Here is a 15,441-nt window from a genome sequence, read left to right as displayed (position 1 = left end):
GATAATTATTTCCTTCTTTCCTTGGTCTGAAGAACAAAATGAAGTTTTCACTGATCTGTACAGATGTTTTAACCCCATACCAAGCATAAATAATCATGAACGGCAGTACAGTACTGATATGTGATTTATATTTAGTCTTGTATGCAAAATAACAGATTTATGAGACAAATGGTGAACATTTTCATAGTAACATTCCAACCTCCAGTATCTAACATATTCTTCAGTATGATAGTTAAATGTTTACATAGTTCACGTCTAATCAGCAATGTATCCTTTGTAAGCCTGGAATATCCTCTGGGTTATATAACCTCATAAAAGTTCCCAAAGGACTTTGGCTCATTCTATTAAGATTGACTATTTTGTTTTCAGTTAAGGAAGTGAAACTCTTTGTTCCATTGATACAGAATACACAAGTTTCCTACCTCTCTCTGATCTTGTATGTTTCTTTGGATAAGGATTGAACCTAATGCGGTTAGAAATATTAACTATTTTAGCATATCAGAGTAATCACTGGTACTCAGTCTAGCCTCATACTTAAGACACTAATCTGGATGTTTTTATCTTTCTCCCCTCCCCTTATAAAAATGTAGCAAGAGTCTCAACTTTACCCTTGGAGGGGTTAAATTCTTAATGAAAGATCTCAGAGACAAAATATTCTATTTGCAATATTAGTTAAAACGGGTTGGCACATGGTATGTTTTGATTTAAGAAAATAAAGGCCCTAAACTCAAATATGTGAGGGCACATATTTGAAAATTACCTAAAATTAACAAAACAAAATTTGGCAGTTGTCACTGCTGATAGGAATTTTAAAAACAACGAAGAAGAATTTTATAAAAAGTTTTATTTGGTATACCGTTTCATGGAGCCCAATTTAGTCCATCAGATACACATTAAAAAGAACATGATTCTTCACCTTTGATGGGAAAAACACCAATACAGTGTTCCCTCACTACTTTGCCATTCACTTTTTGCGGATTTGCTGTTTTGCAGTTTTTCAATAAACTCTAAAAGAATAGTATAAATAATAAAAAATACAATTTATAGCCTAAGGAAGGGAGGAAGGAGAAGTCGAAGGGAGAGAAAAGGAGCCCAAGCAGCAACTGGAGGAGAAGGAGGCGATTTATCAACACACGATTGGTTGATATAGACTATTTTAAGTCTTTAACTACTAAAATAATGTATAAATATTAAAATAAATATAGTGTCCCTACTTTGCAAATTTTCACTTATTGCAGGTGGTCCTGGAACGTAACCCCCACAATAAGTAAGTGAACATTATCTGATTTTTTTTTTAAACTATCGTGAAAAATAAAAAAAGAAATTTTTGGATTTACAATTGATTTGAATGTTTAAATCTTATTAACATTATGTTTGAAAAATGAAAAGAAAGATTTTAATTATTTACATATCATAGGAATCAATCATTCAAATCTATATATATAAAAGAGTGATGGCATCAGGGCAGCGGACAAAACAACAAAACTACAGGCCCCCCAACCTCGAAATTTGACAACACAACCCATCATCCACGCCTCTAGGTTGATACAACAAAAAGAAAAGAAAAATAAAGTCCTAATTAGAGAGAGAGGAAAATTGCTTTTATCCAATTGTTGCCAGTTAGAGGACTAATCTCTGCCCACTTGGTCTCCTAGCAACCTACTCAGCCCAGGGGACAGGCAGTGTTAGGCCTTGGCCTGTTCCACAGATTATCTAATTTGCACTGGATTATATGGCAGTGTAAACTCAAGGCCCTTCCACACAGCTATATAACCCATTTATACAGCTGTGAAGAAGGGGCCTCATGTAATCCAGTTCTAAGCAGATAATATAAGATTATAAATATAATATGTAATAATTACTGTGATATAGAATCATAGAATCATAGAATAGTAGAGTTGGAAGAGACCTCATGGGCCATCCAGTCCAACCCCATTCTGCCAAGAAGCAGGAAATCGCATTCAAAGCGATTAATAATAATACAGAACAATATAATCTCTAAAATCAGGACAGTAAATAAAGAGCAACACTCTGAAAGCATGAGCCACAGCAACGCGTGGCCGGGCAAAGCTAGTAGTGTATAAAGAAAGTGTTTTTAGAAAAATTAACATTTATAATATGTAAAAAGCAGGAAGCAAAAATGGATGGGTTGGCTACAGTACTATATAGGAGATTGTGCACAAGATTGCAGTTTTCAACAACTTAGAATAACTAAAAATTATAAGCCTTTGCCAAAATATTATATTATTTTAATGCAATTTAAGTGCATTTTGATAACTATTAGTGAAGATATATATCAGAACTCTAGTAGGAGTACATGATGTGCATTAGAATGAATGCACATAGTAATAATAATAATAATAATAATAATAATAATAATAATAATAATAATAATAATAGTAAGAAGTTTATTTATATCCCGCCTCCATCTCCCCCGAAGGAGACTCGGGGCGGCTTACAGCAAAATCAAAATACAAGCAATGATAAAATATAAAACATCAAAGGACAGAAACAAAACCAATAATAAAATATGCACAATTGGTGAAAAAAAACACAACACAGAATTAAAACATCAGATTAAAAACAATGAATTTGCAATAGTGGATAAGCAAGGTGCACATTATGTGTAACAAATTCAATGAACATAGTTATACAGTAGAGTCTCACTTATCCAACATAAACGGGCCGGCAGAATGTTGGATAAGCGAATATGTTGGATAATAAGGAGGCATTAAGGAAAAGCCTATTAAACATCAAATTGGATTATGATTTTACAAATTAAGTACCAAAACATCATGTTAGACAACAAATTTGGCAGAAAAAGTAGTTCAATACACAGTAATGCTATGTAGTAATTACTGTATTTATGAATTTAGCACCAAAATATCACCATATATTGAAAACATTGACTACAAAAATGCGTTGGATAATCCAGAACGTTGGATAAGCGAGTGTTGGATAAGTGAGACTCTACTGTACAATTAACAGTTGTGCGCAATGAGCACCGGGCATTTTGTTACATAGTAAGATAGCAGCAATCCTCTATTGAATACAGATGTCACAAAACTGCCCAATTCTCATTACTGTACATGTAAGTCCACCTATAAGGACAAAACTTCCATACAGAATTCTATCCTATTTTTTAAGAAGAGCAAAGAAAAGAGAGAGAGAGCTAATCTTAGCATATTTGGATTGCCATGTGTTCTGCATATATGAATGGACATGTGCATTGTTATAAAAACTTATCAAATTTTATTTTGTTATTAAAATGTAATTATTTTCTGTCACAGTTTTGGTGAATAGCAAAACTGTAGTAGATTAACTATTCAAATAATAAATTAAAGACATATGTGATCATATTTATTTAAGCATTAGTGCTTTGTACAGTGGCAGGTGCCTTATATGAACCTCTTCAGTTAGTAGTGCTGATGATTTTTGTGTGTGCAAATTTTGGCTATTTTCCAAGCCACACATTCGCAAATGCAGATTAGACTGAAATCCTAAAACTATAATCTTTTCCTCACTTAAGTGAGACTAGGCTTTGTACACAAGTGTAGGATTTCCTAGTTCTTTTCTCACCATTAATCTCCTTAGTACTGGATGAGATTTATCTCTGAGTAAATACAGGATAGAACTGTAAAAAAAAGGCTCCATAAACCAAAAGAAGCCATCTACAAACTGTATAGTGTGGGATTTATACGGTATCCCCCCCTCCTCTTGTATTAATGGAACTGACAAATGTGATTTCACCTTTCCATTGCATGGTTTTATTTATTCACTTAATCATGTAGAGCATCCAATAAAAGTTACACCCACTTTTTGGTATATCCATTATTTGTTCTATTTTTTTCTTATCAGGAGCGACTTGAGAAACTGCAAGTCTCTTCTGGTGTGAAAGAATTGGCCATCTGCAAGGATGTTGCTCAGGGGACTCCAAGATGTTTTGATGTTTTTATCATCCTTGTGGGAGGCTTCTCTCATGTCCCTGCATGGAACTGGAGCTGATAGAGAGAGCTCATCCGCGCTGTCTCCAGGTTGGATTTGAACTGGTACCCCTCAGGTCAGCATATCCCCAGGAACTCCATGAGTGTATCCACCTCAGATATGGGGATCATAGTGTAATTAGATTGCTTGATCTTTTTCATGCCAAGAATTATCTGGTATGTGTTGTTGAAGACTTTCATGGCCAGGATCACAGGGTTGTTGTATGTTTTCTGGGCTGTATGGCCATGTTCCAGAAGTATTCTCTCCTGACATTTGGCCCACATCTATGGCAGGCATCCTCAGAGTTTGCCTGCCATAGATGTGGGCGAAATGTCAGGAGAGAATACTTCTGGAACATGGCCATACAGCCCAGAAAACATACACCAAACCTATCTGGTATGTGTTTATAATGTTGGGAAGAAAATCCTTTACCTTATGTCATTTTCCAAGCTGCTCTGCTGAAGCAAAAGGCAGATACAAATACCGGCAAGCCTAGAGGTGGGGAGGATTTCAGCATGGGGAAAATGGTAGACAATCCATTCTTCCTCTCTATCCTACCCTTGCATTACTCCTATTGTGACTTTTGGTTTTAAAAAGACATGGGAATATCAGATTACAAATGTCTTCTGGATCCATGACTGCCAGCTACCATAGATTATGGTATCTCATATTAGTAAATGAATGTGATGTAAATGCGGACATGCTGATGTGTGGACATTCATCTCACTGCCATATTTGGTATAATCATCTATGGGGATTTTTCATACCTGTGGCAGATCCCCGAACCAAATTACCATGTATGCTTTGGGTCCACTATGTGTCCTTTAGGCCATAGACAAAAATACCTCTGTCCAGTAAAAGATTAGGTGCATTGATGTCCCACTGATTCATGTTCCTAAGGGAATGTCAGCACTCATAATAGCGCATTCACTTGTTTCCATTAAGGGAAAATAATATTGATGGATTAGATGTAAACACTTAGTTCGTGATACTTGTACAATATACAGCTTACCATCCATTCACTAAGCACTGTGTCCAACTAGCACATGTCCCTCATTGATAAAATGAAGTATAAAATTAACTCTATGGAGACCCAGCTTTTTCTGTACTTTGGTACAACTTCTACCTTCTGTTCTGCTGACAATGTCTGGGAGGGTTAGGATACATCAGGTCACACCTCAGCCTGTCAGGACACGGCGCCTCCTTCAGACCATCGCTTCATTTCATCTGCAAAGAGGTTGGCGACGGCCTGGCTTTGTTAGACACAAATAACGACAGCAAGCGAAAGGCAGACGGCAATTTCCTATTCTGTTACCAGTCACATTCCCTTGGCTTTTGCTAAAGCCGCCAATGCTTCTTGTTGACCCCAGTCAAGGCCATGGCCGGGGACGACTTCTACAGAGGCATAGACAACAAAGGCTTTGCTGAGAGCTCTGCTTTCATTTTGTAACTGACCTAAAGCACAGAAAAATGGCAAACGTATTCTGATTCCACCAGATCACACCTCATCCTGACAAGCTCTTGACCACAAGGGCCTCCTCATGGCTCAGATCTCTGCCTTCTGTTGCTCCTCCTACCTCTTCCTAACCAATTGTCTCAGTTCACTTCATGTCTTCAAAGCAATTGTGAATTGCATGTTACTCCTCAGAATCCCTGGCTTAGTTCTTTGTGAAGCCACCAGTACTATTATTAGGCTGAGGTGGCCATTTTTGGCACCAGAGTCTAGAAGTTGCCATGGAGCCCTAGCTGTTCTACTCCCTTGAAACACAGAGTTGTGCATTCTCATATGGGCTTTATTCATGCCCTTGGATAGCTTGTTGCTTTCAAGCGCAAAGAACACTGTTCAACAACTGAAGATGTCCCATCCTTAACATTCAAATAAGATTAAGCTTCAAGACTCGTTCACATCTACATCTATAATGGAAGCGGATGGGATCTTGTTCTTCATTTCAGAGAGCAAAATGTTTTGGACCAACTGTTCTCCCTCACATAAACAAATGCACAGATCTTCACTATGACCTTTGAATAAGAATATCAATTCTGCCTTGATTTGTCCTCAGGCAGAAAGTAGAGGAAGGAAGCATTGACCCTTTTGCTCTTGAGAAGAACTACAGCAGCATAGTAGAGAGCTGTTGTGATATTTTAAAATTGGACAGTGAAAAATGTGCCTATCTTCAAGAATGTCTTTCTGTAAATTTTCTCAAAATGTGTCACACTGGGAAAATGTGTAAGTTGTTTATTGAGCAGTCTGTCCTGTTGTACTTGTGACATGTGATTGTGTATTTGTGCACATGTGTGCATGCAAGCAGGTCCAAGTTCTTAGTTTTAGAAAAAGCAAAAGAAACAGGAATTCTGTACTGAATGGGATTTTTGTGGAAGAGAGCTTTGTAGCTACAACACAAATTTGGTGTCACACTTTCGCATCAGAGGGAGAACTGCTTAAAGGGGTTGGAAAATCCTCTTACCATCGTAGCAACAATTAGACCTCTTCACATCCATAATTATGCATTCCTTTTCTTCTTAGCACTTCCAGATGGAAGGCCTTCAGCAATACTAACCAAACTGTGTGCAGTACTATCAATGTGTAGCAATCCTGCCTTGCCTTTCTTAACAGATGTTTTGTCATAAGATATAAAACGAATTAAGCAGTGTTGTGGGGGGAGAGCTAAAAGTAGAAAACAACTGATGCTGGAGTCCCTGTAAATCTGGCAAAGTGAAAGAGTGTTCTACGTTTAGGTGTGCCTCAGGTAAAAACGTTGATGTGCTCCTGGACATCATTGCTTTAGAATAAAATTTGTGCCAGAGGCAGAAATGACATTGGGTGGTTGGGGGGGGGGAGGGTATTTTCCTATACCACTAAAAAGAAGAGCTGCTTTTCATAGTTCAACAAACTTTTGATTCACAACAATATGAGCATGTGAAATGAAATAACCAGATCAGGTCAGCCTTGCAGAAGTAAACAAAAACATGTCAAACTTTTAAGAGGCTACATGAAAGCTTCTTCCCTTATGCATCCAGGAATGATTTTTTTCTTTCACCAGCTTTCTTTTTTATGATTTCCATTTTGGTGGATAAATGTATATATCTGTGCTTTTTAAAACATGTTGAGATAGCTGAGATTTGCTGTTCACACACAGCAAGGAGTGATGGAGACAGTTGCCAATTGTAGGCAAATATACACAGCCATAGTAGGATTTCATGGAGTGGAATCCCATTTCCCTCAGCTGAAGTTTTATTATGTTGTTTACTGCAGACACATTACTACAACCAAATACCAGTATCTGTATTTCTCCACCCTTCTTTCTCCTTCCTTTAAATGCCAAAGCTACTAAAATAATAATTATAATAACCTTCTATTCAGATAGAATATGAGGAAGGAGGCTGCCAAAAATACTTCGTAAAAACGAGGTTCTTTCCCAGATGCTTGTTTGATTGTGGCATGCTTATATATTACATGTGTCAACACACAAGACATCCATCACTGCCTAAATATTCCCTTTTACCTTCTAACATGATACATTTTTCGCTAGCTACTGCTTATTATACTTATTCAACGCATATTAAATCAATCAAATGCAAATGACTCACCAAGGTGAATATTGCTTTCTAAATATATTTTGCTCTGCCTAGCCTCTCCTCCCTTTGCATTCTGAAGCAATCAACAAAAATAAAGAAATTTCTTAAGCTTGTGGCTGACTGCTGCTCCATACAAGGAGATCCACAAGTTGCACAGATGTGTATTAAACTAAGAGAAAATTCAATCTGCTTTTTCGGTGATAAAGTCATACCAAAGGGTCACAGTCCAGTGTGGAACGGCAGGATGAAATCCCCCTCCCAATCCACTTTCAATATACATTTTCTGCCAAATGCATTTGTTGTTGTGTGGCAGTCCCTTCTGTTGCGCTTACAAATATGTACTCTACAGTGTTTGTTCTACAAAGGAAACACAGCCAGAACAGTAAGAGAAAGAAAGTAGGGAGACAGCTCTTGCATTCATTTCCGGTTCTCTACCCAAAGAAACAGAGTGGTATTGCTACTGCCACTGTTGATATAGCCCATAGCTCACCCCATCTTGTCCTCTCTTCAGCAACACACCCATGGAAGGTGTGGGAAAGAGCCTGCAAGTGAAGCAAGCATATCTCTGTCTCTCCCAGCTGAGAAAACAGAGCTCGTTGAAATGTCATAATGGACTTGTGGGTTATGAAATGAGTAGAAGGAAATGGCTGGAGACAGGAGTATTATTTGCAACTTAGCAGCTGCCCTCCTCGATATTACTGTACCTTGCCTCACACAGAATAATGCCTAGCTTTATGGCACGGCTAAACTACCAATTGCTGAGGCAGGGCCAGGACTGTAGCGAGGGGGTGGTTTTAGGGGTTCAACCCCCCCCCCCCCGAAATTTTTCAGGTTATAAAAAAAACCTGGTTTACTCATGAATTTTAACTGGTTAACCAAATCCCCATGCTAAGTCTATGAGACACAAAACATTAAGAGCCCCTCCAGGCACTATCTCAAGCAGATATTGACAGATTTGTAGCGGGGAGGGGTGTGTGCTAGGGGTTAAACCCCCCCCCAATTTTCAACCCCCCCGAAAAAAATTTCTGACTACGGCCCTGGGCAGGGCTATCCCCTAACCATTTTGTTATCTGAGACTTAAGCACTTGCCTCTATCTCCCTGTCAGAAAAATGCAATATTTAGAATTAAATAATTGCTATATATACTTGTGGAAAAGTTGGAACCTATCTTGACAAAACTTGAATCAACTTATACATGGGTCAGTGCTGGATTCTGCACCCAGCATGAAGACATTGACAAGAGAGAGCGATGAGAAGATTTCCCAACGTCAGGAGAGAATACTTCTGGAACATGGCCATACTGCCCAGAAAACACACAACAGCCCTGTCTTTCCCACCACGTCACCTCTCCTTCAACCAAAACAGGGAAAGAAAGGCAGCCCCCCTTCCTTACTTTTCAGACAGAGTTCAGTTCTTTAGCAATTTTGGGCACTTGGATTGGATTCTGCTGGGAGACTGTGGCAACCATTTTAAATAGAGGCCTACTTGTAAAAGTCTGTTTTCCCCTATAAAAATTAGCCATCTTTCTGTAGAGAGGTTTATAGAGGAAAGCATTTATTGAAAATAGCTGATGCCACTCTGATCCACCCTCAGTGCACAAAATGACTCTTCCAGATTGCTAATGATTCAACTGAAGAAGAGGATAAGGAAGGAGGGAGGGTTGCCTTTCTTTCTCCGGTTTGGGCAAAGGTATTTCTTGCCTCTGCCTTTTGTCAGCACCTTCACGTTGGGTTCCTAACAGAGTTAGGTTGCTTTCCTTGCTCTCCCCCCCCCCCCCTTAAAAAGGGGGTAGGAAAATATTTGTTTATCGCATGCCCCCTAACTTTTACACTAAACATATCCATGGATCAATGCAAATTCCATTATTTTTGCTGTTTAGATGACCTACTCAGGAATATACTACCTTCCCAAGATACCACATTGGCTAACTTCTACCATAGTTCAGTTGAAACATTAACATGGCTGCTTTTCTGTCAGTGAATTATTCCACAGTGCTGCGGGAAGATTTATAGGCACCTTCCCCTTAGGACATAAAATGACCAACTGTTAAATATTGTCCTTACCCTATGTTTTAAACTGAACTGTCATTAATCTTTTCTTAACTTTTGTATAAATATTTTTATAGACTGTACAGTTGGCCCTCCCTGTCTACAGACTCTGCATGCATGGATTCCACCATCTATGCTTTGAAAATATATTCCTGCTGCCCCCCCCCCCAAAAAAACAACATTTTATATAAGGGACATCACTTTTCTATCACATTGTATACATAGGAGGTCCTGGAACCAAACTCTAGACGATACCAGAGGCATTTGTACTGCATTTGCAAATATTTATAACATGCCTTGAATTCTGTATAAGGGGAAAGGCAGAATATTAAATAATTAAGTATAGCTTCTTCCTGTAGGCTGTAGCCATTGTTCCACTTTTTCTCCATAACAATTTTTCTTTTGGAAATATTTAAACGTAATCTTCCGTAAATACAGGTTTTTAAAAATTTACTAAAATTCAAATGTGAAAGAATTTGTACTCAGAAAGCCTTTTTGAAATGTTGGCTGCGATATTTTGTTTATTTAAATGTTTGTTTATTTTACAATAGGCATTCATGTTTAAGGTTACAAGAGAAAATGGAAAATCTAGTATAAAATCTAACACAGTAAGATTGAAGAACATGGGAATAAATGAAGGCACCGAGTAAGAGATGAATAATAGTATATAATATCTTCAGTTATTGCTTTTTTCAATTTTAAAGGATTTCAAAAGATAGAGTTTATCTGTAAAATATGTTAAGACACTGTAAAGACTTTCAATTCAATTTATTCCACACTAAAAAACAGCAATTTGAATGTTGATGTTTAGAAATAATACAGACAGAAAGATCAGGAAGTTAGCAACTTCCAAAATTACAACATATTTTCATACTGTGATTATACGTAATACTTCTAGCTTCCTTCCCAAAACTTCCTTTTATGAACAGGATGGAAAACAATTTTCCAAGATCAAAAAGGATGAATGGTTTCTAAGGTGAAAGGTTCATCTCAGGTCTTGTAGTATCAAGAGCGCTGCATCATGTACTAGATTTGACTAATTTCCCTAATTGTTCCCTATGTGTACTTGCAAAGAAATGTGTGAATTAGAGGGAAAATGTGTTCAAAATCCATGCAAATTTCAATATAGCACCTTCCCCAAAGTTCTACAATGCAGTAGGCAAATAAATGGATGTGAAGAAAATTCAGATGGAATTTGGGAAATGCCAAAGATTTTCACATCTTTACTGATAGCTATTCCTAGGAGGGCTAAAACTGAAAATCCCCCAGACAATGTTGTTGTATGTACATGGTAAGCAATAAGCATTGCTTCATTGTTGCATATTATTCCACAGGGTGTATGAGCAAGACAGAATTTGCTATGCAGGTTTGGTGGGCAACATTGTAGTCTGAAATCCATTCAGGTGGAACCAAAATTTAAAGTTCAAACTGACCTTGGTGGCTCCTTCATTGTGTTAGAACAACAAATTTTTATGTTTAACTAAAAAAACAAAAGTTACAAGTTTTTCCCCAACCCATAATGCAGTTACTGTATCGATTGCTCCACGTCCTCCCCATTGAAACTGAACCCATTTCATTTCTGTAGCCGCCCCTCCTCCATCTTCCATCTCTCTCTCTCTCCTTCCCTCCCACTGCCACCACCCTCATTATTTTAACTTGAGTTAATTAAGAATACTAGCCAGCCTTCAAACTGTTATGTGTTAAAACAGAACAATTCAAAACACAGAGAGAGACAGACGCAACTATGTGATTTCATTGTCTCAGGGAGACAGAAAGCCAGTGGGGCTTCCTTTATCAAGGCTAACATCTTCCCAATGCTTAATCTGACCGGCTTTAAAATGTCCCACAAATACAGCATCTAGGATAACAATCTTTCCATGTTCCCTTCCCCTCACCCTCTCATTTCATCATCAAGAATGGGTGAACTGGATTGACAGGGAGGTGATGGAAGAAGAGAAATGGTCTGAACGTCAAAATGACAATCTATATTACATGGTTAACAGAATAAATGGTACGTGCGGTGGCTGTGGGTATTTTCAACCGCTATGTGTCGTAAATAAGAGCCTACCCCACCCGTATGTATCATTCAGTTTCTTCCTAATTTAATGGAGATTTAGTGTTTGCTTGAAGGATCTCTTTCTATAAGTAATCTTACTCAATAAACACAAGGTTGGAGTAGGGCTCTCGATAGCCACTTGTTGCAGCTATTGCTGGGTGCATATATATAGAGGCCATGCGCGGTGCTTTGACTGTAGTGTTGGTCGCAGACTATAGGACGGAGCGTGTGACTGAGCAAAGTGCCTCACATCTACAAGATCAAACAGCAAGTGGAAAGGTAAGGCCTTCCATTCTTGATTATCTCAATGTGTCCTCTTTTTTGGAATTGATGGAGATAGATACCCAGATCCTCAAATCCACTTTTTACAGTTAGTGCTGAGAACGTCTTTACTGTATCTATAAGGAATAATCCATAAAGCACATGGTATATGAATAACAACGAAAAGTTGCAATAATGTGTTGGCTTGCAAATGCATTTATGCATTCCTGAATATTATTTTAATGAATATCCTATAAAACAGGTAAAAAACCAAGTTGGACAAATGAAGCAATCAAGTGTACATGTTTGCAATTAGATTAGACGAAAGAAAGAAAGTAAACAGCAAAAAGCTCATTCTCGAAATGCTTTTGGTTAGAAGCACTTTAGAAGTCTTTTTAAAAGCAATTAACATCAAGCAGAAGACACCAAAATGTAGACAAAGCAAGATATAATTTTTCTTCGCAAATGTTCAGGCAAAATGCATTGATTTCTTACAAAATACGGTACTCTTATTTCCCTTGTAACAATATAATCAGCTTCCCTTTTTATGTTTTCAATCTTAGATGGGTTGTTTAAAGGAAAATATATTGCATTCTAGAGTTCACTAGTGTTAGGATGACATAAATGACATCTCAATTGATGTGTTTCCTAAACAACTGACTTGAGCATTTCACTTTACCTGGAAATGTGCTCTACTGAACATAGGAGGGTCTAATTCTGAATATATATAGATAGGATAGTTCTGCAAATGAAATAAATAGATTGCAAGGCATTATTTGATTTAAACAATTTTCAAAATATGAAGTAATATAAGAAAATATATATATATGATCTAAAATGTGTCCAAAATTAATTTAGGATGGTGTTATTATGAAAAACTCTGACTTCCAATTTACTGCCAATATCACCTTTATAATGATTTTATTATGATTTTTCCCTCCATAATACCCATCTCCTCCTCCTTGCAAATTAGAGCCTGCAGTATCTACATCTTAGATTAAATCACATTTTGGGAATTTTGATTTTATCAAAGATTTTTATAAAATTATGAAAAATAACAATCTTAAATTTTGTGCTCTAAAAAGTCTGGGACAAAGACATTAATTTTTAAAGGAATCTGTATGTCATGGTTCAAAATGAGCAGCTTTCAATGGTATTTATAATATATGTAGTCACTTTTTAATCACACAACAAAAATTACAATTAGTGTTATGCACAATTAGTGATCAGATTTCATAAAATGAAAGAGGTTTGATCTGTAATGTACATACAGTCAGCTGTCCTTATACGGTGATGACAAATCCTGCCAAAGTGATACAAATTTATGCAGATTTAGTGGACATTAAGAACTATATACTCATATTTGTACATGTCCTGACTACAGAAAGTTACATATTGTATTTATTGTTTACACATATTGTATTCATTGTTTTGGAAAATATTTAATACTTTATTTCTTGCAGAATTGCTAGCATGGTTTCTCATTGGTAGAATTAGCTATCGTATGTGTGTTGGATATCTTTGAGTCATTTTCTGCTTATGCAGACCCCAAAGCCAATATATTGGAGGGGGGGTTGGAAAAGTTTTTTTGGGTTTTTTTGGAGGAGGGTTGCTTGTACCTTCCTCTGAAGCTGAGAGAGTGTGACCTGCCCAAGGTCATCCAGTGTTTCCATGGTCAAGGAAGGATTCAAACCGTCATAGTCATAGCCCAGTGCTCAAACCAAAGTCCACACTGGCTCTCTTTATATGTATAGGCCCTGATAATTTCTCCAACACTGTGACACCCCATTTTCTGCTCACTGCCCCATCAGACAGATTCCCTGAACCAGAACATGCAAGCGGTTTCAAATTCCACAGGAAAATTTACTTCAAAAGTTCTGCATCCTTCCAGAAAGATGATTCTGGGGGCTCCCTATCAACTCACATTCTGCAGCAGTTTTGCCTTCCCTGATCTTTTCTGGATACTTCTAGATTGCATTTTTATTAAAATCCCAGTCCGAAAATATCATATTCACCAAATTCCAGATTCTTGGTGTTCTGCCGTTATTCTGTCCAGCCTTTTCCTTACCAGAAAAAATTAACCTAAGAAATCTATTATGGACAAAAGATAGAAATCACTACACAGTGCTTTTTTTTCTTGTGTGTCCTAGGAATCTGCAGTCTATATGCAATATTCAGGAGTGGGGGGTGATAGGAGAACCAATGGTAAAACACAGGATGTAAATGGAATTATTTGAAAATTCGCTGTAAATTTTTGTGAATGTGGTAGGATGACTCCAGAAGAAAAAATCTGGAACCACCCATTCTCATTTCCCCACATATGCACAAAGGCACCCCTATAAAATGTAATGAATGAGACAGGGCAAGTGTGTAATGAAAGCCTCATGTAGAAATATATCATGTCAACAACTCTAGGAATTATAGGTTTTCTAGGGTCTAGTAAGGCATGGCTATAGAACAAAATAAATGTATTACAGAAATAAAAAACTAAAAAAGACAAATCTGATCTCATAATGCAGCTAGCCAACTAAATTAGAATAAAGTGTTGTACTTTCAGGTTCCAGATACTATTGTTAAAATTTACTTTGCTTAGAAAAAGAAGCCTCATGATTGCAACTCATTGCGCTTTTAGTTAATCATACTTAAAATCACACACACACACAAACAGACTTCATTTGGATGTTAGATTAGAGAGGCTTACTTCTAGGTAATTGCATTTAGGTGACAGTCTCATTAACTTAAGCCTAAACCTCCTTACTGTGATCCAAAGTACGAATCAACAGCATGCTGACACTTAAGTCTTTTGTGTGTGTGTGTGTGTGTTTCCTTACAGAAAATTGCAATACTGAATGTCAGTTTCCAAATTTACTGCCTTTCAGTCATTGCAAATATAGTCCATGTTATACCAGAAAGTATTTTGAAATGACTAACAATAAATACAGTGTGAATCAATGCTTCAGTCCAGTTGCTGTGGCTCAGGGAATGTTGGAAAGCTCTGGCTGCTCAGCCAATCCATACTGCACTCATCCTTCACACTCCGTTTCCAGGTCACCAACCCTGTTTATCTTGATATGCAGTCCTTTGTATTAATTTACGGGAACATGATCCCAAACTTGTGTCCCCCCCAGATGTTTCTAGACTACACAGTCCCAAAGAAGTGATAATGTGGTCTGGTTTTCTGTAAGTTGAAATCCAACAACACCTAGAAACCCAAATTGGGGATCCACTGCAAGCTACAGTGAGCCTCATTTGCCACTTTGTGATTCATTCACTAGTTTGAGCCAGAGAGCCGCTGAATTTCTTTTGGAGTTCATCTAAGTGCTTGAATTAGAGCAGGAATGGGGAACCTTTGGCCATACAAATGTTTGGACTTCAGCTTCCAGAAGACTTGGTCAACATCAGTGGTGGTGGCCATCAGCTGGTTTTTTAGAAGGTTGCACTCAGGCTGAAAGAAAAATTCACAGTGTGAAATATTTTAACATTCACCTTGTTGAAAGAAATCTAGGGGCCCAGAAG

At 37.5% G+C, this 15,441-nt stretch overlaps 1 protein-coding gene across 2 annotated transcripts in view; it reads left to right on the top strand.

Moving 5' to 3' along the window:
- Nucleotides 1–15,441, top strand: part of aldh1a1 (aldehyde dehydrogenase 1 family member A1) — an 87,495-nt gene that overhangs the window by 21,311 nt on the left and 50,743 nt on the right. Inside the window, exon 1 of one of the 2 annotated variants that reach the window (XM_062971994.1) lies at nt 11,925–11,943. The exons of the other annotated variant lie outside the window; for it this stretch is intronic. The gene's annotated coding sequence lies outside the window, so the exon portion shown is untranslated. Of the gene's footprint in view, nt 1–11,924; nt 11,944–15,441 lie in introns of those variants that run through there. 2 annotated transcript variants of the gene reach the window in all.

The sequence above is a fragment of the Anolis carolinensis genome, chromosome 2, assembly GCF_035594765.1.
Source record: "Anolis carolinensis isolate JA03-04 chromosome 2, rAnoCar3.1.pri, whole genome shotgun sequence".
NCBI classification, from domain to species: Eukaryota; Metazoa; Chordata; class Lepidosauria; order Squamata; family Dactyloidae; genus Anolis; species Anolis carolinensis.
This window is presented reverse-complemented; position numbering and strand designations above follow the sequence as displayed.